The following is a 7,010-nucleotide window of genomic DNA, read 5'->3' on the forward strand; positions in this document are numbered from 1 at the left end:
ATGAAGTCATTGCCTAGCCTAGAGTTGGTTGTGTGTGGTTAGTCACCTATTCCTAAATGATGTGGTTTTTACAACAACTTGAGATGTTTGTCAAATGTGTGAAGGATTACGGGGTTATTATTGACCTCGTATATCTGGTACTTTGAGTGCATCATATGATAGAATGAAATGTAAGTTTCTGAACTACAGTAGATGAAGACTTATATTATTTGTAGGTTAACCTTACTAGTTTGGTTATTTTTCTTAGTTGAGTTGTTGGATGAAGTATAGCGACATTGGTTAAGCAAGTATTGTGTTGTTGTTGTGCTATCAATGCTCTTTGTGGAGTTTTTGGCATTTCTTCGATGAAATGTGTCGCGCAGAATGTTATGGGCTTCTTGTCGGCTTTATTGCTCCATTAGTTCTGTAGACTTTCTCCCTTTTGTGGGGTGCAAAGAATGTTAGATTACATGATTATCTTTTCATGATGGCAAGAACGGGGTTTAGGAAGATTAGGAGTTTTGTTTCAATAGAACTACTTGTTTTGTGGTGCTGTGAAGTGAGGTGTTTCATCTTCATTTACGTTCATCTGGTGTGGATGTTTTACCATTGAATTAAAATGAATTGTTCAAGTTGGTAAGGGTTGTGCTTAGTGCATATTACCCCTTCATAAAAGAGTGTGGTTTTAAGACATTGATGCTGATGTATGGCTGCATCCAAATTCGATGTTGTGAAATCATAGTGTTGATCGCATCTATGACTTGCTTTGAGCTTCATTGCAGGTTGTTTCATGCTTGTTGTCAGGTTGTGTAGCTTCCTTAGACCATTAGTCCGAGGTAGAAGTTCTTGTGTTGATTAATACCAATAATGGACTCATGTTTTGAATGGTGGTGCTATTTGGGGTACCTTGGATGTTTTGCTTGGAGTGGTCGAATTCGAGGACGAATTCTTTTTAAGGGGGTAAAATGTAACACCCTAAAAAATAAACCATTTTTATAATCCAAATATGGTATGTCCTATGGATGATCGAAGTCCGTAGATGTATTGATCTCATCAAGATGATTCCGATCAATCACTAGTTTGCCTTGTTTGGAGTCCGGATGAGTCTTTTTGAGTGCCGGTTGATCTGAGCCATTGAATATTAGGATTGTGGAAGTTTTCTTCTATTTATACCTCCCTAACCCTAGAAGCCACGTCCTCCCACCCCTAGCAGCCGTCACCCTTTTGTGCCTTGCCCCAAGAGAGGAAGAAAAAAGAAGAGAAGAGAGGGGAGATGAGGGCATACCGTCGCCCATCATCGTCGTTCCTCTCCAAGAATTGGTTGGATTTCCTTTCCTCTCTCTTTTTTATCCACTTGATGAATGCTTTCCCTTGTTTTGGATGAGTTTTAGGCCCTGTAATTAGTTTTTTTGGTTAGATTGGATGGGAGATTAGATTTTAATCTCGAAATTAGTTTCTGCAGAATGGCAGATTCAATAGTTTCTGTTCATGCCAGTTTTCCATGGTCTTAGTGGCCTCAAAAAAATAAAAAGTCTATCTATGAGTCGTAGATAATTTGTAGATCTTTTCGTGGCCGCGAAGAACACCTCGATCGGATATCAGATCAGAAAGTTATTGCAGTTTAATTATAGCAGTTTTTCAGTCTCATAATTCTGTACAGAATCTGTTCTCTTAAGCTTTAGGCAATTTTATCAACAGAATTAAACTTTAGGATTGTAAAAGAAGTTGTAGACAATTTCATAAGCTTTCCAGATTGTTAAAGAGGGCATTCATATGAATTATGAAAGTCCAGTTATGTTTGTTTTACTGTGGCTGTTCCTGTTTGCCTGACAAAAAATGAGCGGGTCTGTTCACTGGTGGGTTTCATATAGTAAATAGCCAAATTGGCTGTTCCAACTATGGAGACATTTGTAGAGGGATAAAAGTTCTTACTGCCAGCAGAATTTCATAATTTTTGGTTGAGTAGTTTGGTAGATATTGAATTTTGAATTTAACTATGCTGCTGTCTGAAACAGATTCAGACATTTATCTTATCAGATGTTTTAGAACTTATAGATGGCAGAATTTAATTATCCATTGAATACCGAAGTTATAGAATATTTTGTGTAGACACTCATAGAGTATTTGTTTAATATCACCACTATTATAATTTTAAAGATACAAAATTAACAAACAGCGCTGCTGCTGTTTGGCATGTGGTTCAGGGTGGGAGTCTTTCCACCGGGATTTGGTTTCAAGTGTACGAGCGATTTGTTGATTGTTAGCAAATGTTTGTGAAATATTTGTACTAATTTTTATACCCGCTAGCAGGTGGCTACACTCTGGATCATGCCTAGTACATCTTTCTTCTTCGATGAAGGCAAGTGAATGTAGCAGTGGTTGCTACCGTTTTGACTTGTTGTTTTTTTATCGCCTACGCTCTAATATTCAGAATTATGGAATTCTTTCATAATTGAACTCTATGGTGATGCTTTACTTGCTTGTATTATACTGATGCTCAATCATATATTGATGATGATTATGGTTCGAGTATGACCCATGAGATTAATTTACACCTCTGAAGGCAGATAAAGTATTATTTGAGATTTGTATTGTATCTGAAGGTAGATGAAGTATTATTTGAGGTTTGTTTTGTATCTGAAGGAAGTGAAGTATATTGATAAATGCAGCATGCCATATGCATTACATTATTCATTTGCATCTGAAGTTTGGTCGTGACCTATGGTCCGACCGTACCGGTACAACTTAGCATCGTACGTTGCCCGAGGAGGGGTACGATGCGGCTTCATACCCTTAGAGGTATGAAGGCAGAGGACATATGCGTTGCATTTATATGCATTCATTGAAGTGATATTAGCAGATGATGTGGTTTTATACTCTCAGAGGTATGAGGGCAGATGACCTACACATTGCATTCCTATGCATACATTGAAGTGATATCTGCAGGTATTGTTGACGCAGGGAAGGGTTATACAACCTATTGTGGTCGTTCGAGGAAATGAGATGGTATTGGTTATATTGGGACTGTTGAGTTCTATATCTACAAGTATTTCTGATCTCAATCGGGATTCCTTTAAAATGTTGTTTAATTCAATTTGTGGTTTAAATATCTCGTCAAAATAATTTGCTTGCCGAGATGTATCATCTCACTCTTGCATTACTCAATGCAGGTATTTGATTCATGTTGGGAATGAGGGAAGTAGCAGCACGTCCACCTTCACTATTATAATAACGTTGTCCAGTTGCAGCCATGATTTAATTAGAAACTCGATGTCAAATGATGTTTGTTTTTTTCTAGTCGTGTGCACTGGTTAATTCAGTTCATGTTGTTACGTTTAACTTTCCTTTGCTAGCATATTAATAATGCTTAGTATGTTTTTTGTCATGATATATGTTTATACACTGTTGCCCCTCGTTTATGCAATCTTTCAAAGGAGATGCTGCCGAAATTTTATATATGGATGTCAGATGTGTAGTTCAGTAGCATTCCGGGGTGTTTGTGGACTCTGGGGTGTTACAGCACCTCCGGGGGGTTTTTGAGGGTTCTTGTACTCGGCGGCGGCGACAAGGTCCGCGTCGGCGGCGTCACGTTTCGCTTGCGACTTCTTCTTGCCCTTCTTCTTGGCGCCGCGCTGAGTTGACGCCTCGGGGGCATCTTCCGATGGGCAGCCCTGGGGCTGCTTGTCCTTCCGGAAGATAGCCTCGACCGCCTCCTGGCCGGAGGCGAACTTGGTGGCGATGTCCATCAGCTCGCTCGCCCTGGTGGGGGTCTTGCGACCCAGCTTGCTCACCAGGTCGCGGGAGGTGGTGCCAGCGAGGAACGTGCCGATGACATCCGAGTCGGTGATGTTGGGCAGCTCGGTGCGCTGCTTCGAGAATCGCCGGATGTAGTCCCGGAAAGACTCTCCCGGCTGCTGTCGGCAGCTTCGGAGGTCCCAGGAATTCCCGAGGCGCACGTACGTGCCCTGGAAATTGCCGGCGAAAGCTTGGACTAGGTCGTCCCAGTTGGAGATCTGCCCCGGAGGCAGGTGCTCCAACCAGGCGCGGGCGGTGTCGGAGAGAAACAGGGGGAGGTTGCGGATGATGAGGTTGTCATCGTCCGTTCCACCCAGTTGGCAGGCCAGACGGTAGTCCGCGAGCCACAGTTCCGGTCTCGTCTCCCCCGAGTACTTTGTGATAGTAGTCGGGGGTCGGAACCGGGTCGGGAACGACGCCCGTCGTATGGCCCGGCTGAAGGCCTGCGGACCGGGTGGCTCGGGCGAGGGACTCCGATCCTCCCCGCTGTCGTAGCGTCCCCCACGCCTAGGGTGGTAGCCTCGGCGCACCCTCTCGTCGAGGTGGGCCCGACGGTCGCGGTGATGGTGCTCGTTGCCGAGGTGACCCGGGGCCGCAGGCGCTGTGTTGCGCGTGCGCCCGGTGTAGACCGAGGCTTCCCGCATGAATCGGGAAGTCGTGGCATGAGGTTCTGAGGGGTACCCCTGCCTTCGGGAGGCGGAGCTCTCGGCCCGTCGGACCGCGACGCCTTCCAGGAGATTCTTGAGCTCTCCCTGGATTCGCCGCCCCTCGGTGGTTGATGGCTCCAGCATCGCGCGGAGGAGCATTGCTGCTGCAGCCAGGTTCTGACCGACCCCACTAGACGCGGGTGGCGGCCTGACCCTGACGTCGTCGGCGATGCGGTGTTGGAAGCCCTGGGGTAGATGACGTATTTCTCCGGCCGGAGGTTGGCCCGCCCATGCCTGCCCGACGTCCCGGCGGATCGGCTCAAGCGCTCCTGCTCCCTCGTCGAGCCTGGCCTGCACCCCGCGGATTTGCTCGAGCTGTGGGTCATGGCCCCCCGCCTGAACGGGGACCACAGCTAGCTCCCGTGGGATGTCAACGCGAGGCACCGGCCTAGGGAGATCACCGTCCTCCGGCATGCCGAGATGGTTGCCTTCAGAGGGACCCCCTAGATCGACGTGGAAACATTCGCGGCTTGGGCCGCAGTCCTCGTCGCCGAGGCTACGGCTACCGTCGGAACAGTCGGAAAGGCAGTAGTCGCATGCGGTCATGAAGTCCCGCATGGCACTGGGGTTGCCAAGTCCAGAGAAATCCCAACAGAAGCTGGGCTCGTCGTCTTCCTCGGACCCAGAGGGCCCGTAGGTCGAGACGTCCGTCAGCCGGTCCCAAGGTGACCGCATACGAAACCCCAGAGGGTTTGGACTCGCCTCTACGAGAGCGCCCGCCAAAGCAAAGCCGCTAGGCGGGTCGAGGCTGAATCCGAAAGACGTGGGATGGGAATCGGTCGGTACCTCTTGGTCGACGGGCGGTGATGAAGTCACGTCGGGGACTGACTGCACCGTCGTCTCAGGTACGAGGGTGACGTCCAGCAAGCCTTTCGCGAGCGCGCTGGCGTCGTCCGTTTGCCCGGAATCGGCGCGTTGCGGGGAGACGGCGCTCGTCTTCGTCTTAAGCGCGAGGTCGATGCCCAGTGCGCCCCCCATTGGGATGCTGGCGCTATCGACTCGCTCGACAGCCGACGAGGCGTTGCCTCCTGCTTGGCCTTGGTTGCCCCGCCTTCCCCTCCATCGACGGGGAAGAAGGCGGGGCGAGCTCGAAGGTTGTTCTTCCACCCCGCGGGAAGACGTCGTCGATTCCGTCGTCGGCGGGCGGGCTGTCGGCCGCCATTGTCGCTGTCGCCCGGCGGTGGAAAGAGTATCATGTCGTAGCTGCCGTCGAGGGACATGAACTCAAGACTCCCGAAACGGAGCACCGTCCCGGGTTGGAGAGGTTGCTGGAGACTGCCCATCTGGAGCTTGACGGGAAGTTGTTCGTCAACACGCAGCAGGCCCCTACCTGGCGCGCCAACTGTCGGCGTTCCGAGACCGGGGGGTCCCTAAGCCGACGAGTGAATGTCGCCGCGTGTCCCAGCCCAGATGGGTCGACGCGAGGCCGAGCGCGAAGGGGGGAAGTGAGGTGGCCGGAGATGGGCGTGAGAGAGGTGGAAATCCCGCGACCTTCATGTTCGTCCCGCGCCCAAGTCGGGTGCGCTTGCTGTAGGGGGTTACAAGCGTCCACGCGGGAGAGGGAGCGAGCGGCCTCACGTGAGCGCCTGTCTCGTCCTCGTCCCCGCGCGACCAACCCTCTCTAAGAGGGCCCTGGTCCTTCCTTTTATAGGCGTAAGGAGAGGATCCAGGTGTACGATGGGGGTGTAGCGGAGTGCTACGTGTCTAGCGGAGGAGAGCTAGCGCCCTAAGTACATGCCGTTGTGGCAGCCGGAGAGATTTAGGCACCCAGCTGGTGTGATGTCGTGGCCGTCGGAGGAGCGCTGGAGCCTAGCGGAGGGACAGCTGTCGGAGCTGTTGAGTCCTTGCTGACGTCCTCTTGCTTTCGTAAGGGGGCTGAGAGCCGCCGTCGTCACAGAGTATGTGGGGCGCCATCATTGCCTATCTGGCGGAGCGAGCCAGATGGGACGCCGGTCTTGTTCCCCGTGGCCCGAGTCAGCTTGGGGTAGGGTGATGATGGCGCCTCCTGTTGACGTGGCAGGTCTGCGCCCTAGGTTGGGCGATGTGGAAGCTCCTCCGAAGCCTAGGTCGAGTCCGTCTTCCGTGGCCGAGGTCGATTCCGAGCCCTTGGGTCGGGCGAGGCGGAGACCGTTGGCTGAGGCCAGGGCAGAGTCCGAGCCCTGGGGTCGGGCGAAGCGGAGTTCGTTGTCTTCCGGGACTTAGCCCGAGTCCGAGCCCTGGGTCGGGCGAAGTGGAGTTCGCCGTCTTCCGGGACTTAGCCCGAGTCCGAGCCCTCGGTCGGGCGAGCGGAGTTCGCCGTCTTCCGGGACTTAGCCCGAGTCCGAGCCCTGGGTCGGGCGGAGCGGAGTTCGCCGTCTTCCGGGACTTAGCCCGAGTCCGAGCCCTGGGTCGGGCGGAGCGGAGTTCGCCGTCTTCCGAGACTTAGCCCGAGTCCGAGCCCTGGGTCGGGCGGAGCGGAGTTCGTCGTCTTCTGGGGCTGAGCCCAAGTCCGAGCCCTGGGTCAGGCGAAGCGGAGCTTCCTATGGTGCC

The sequence above is a fragment of the Zea mays genome, chromosome 8 (assembly GCF_902167145.1).
Source record: "Zea mays cultivar B73 chromosome 8, Zm-B73-REFERENCE-NAM-5.0, whole genome shotgun sequence".
NCBI classification, from domain to species: domain Eukaryota; kingdom Viridiplantae; phylum Streptophyta; class Magnoliopsida; order Poales; family Poaceae; genus Zea; species Zea mays.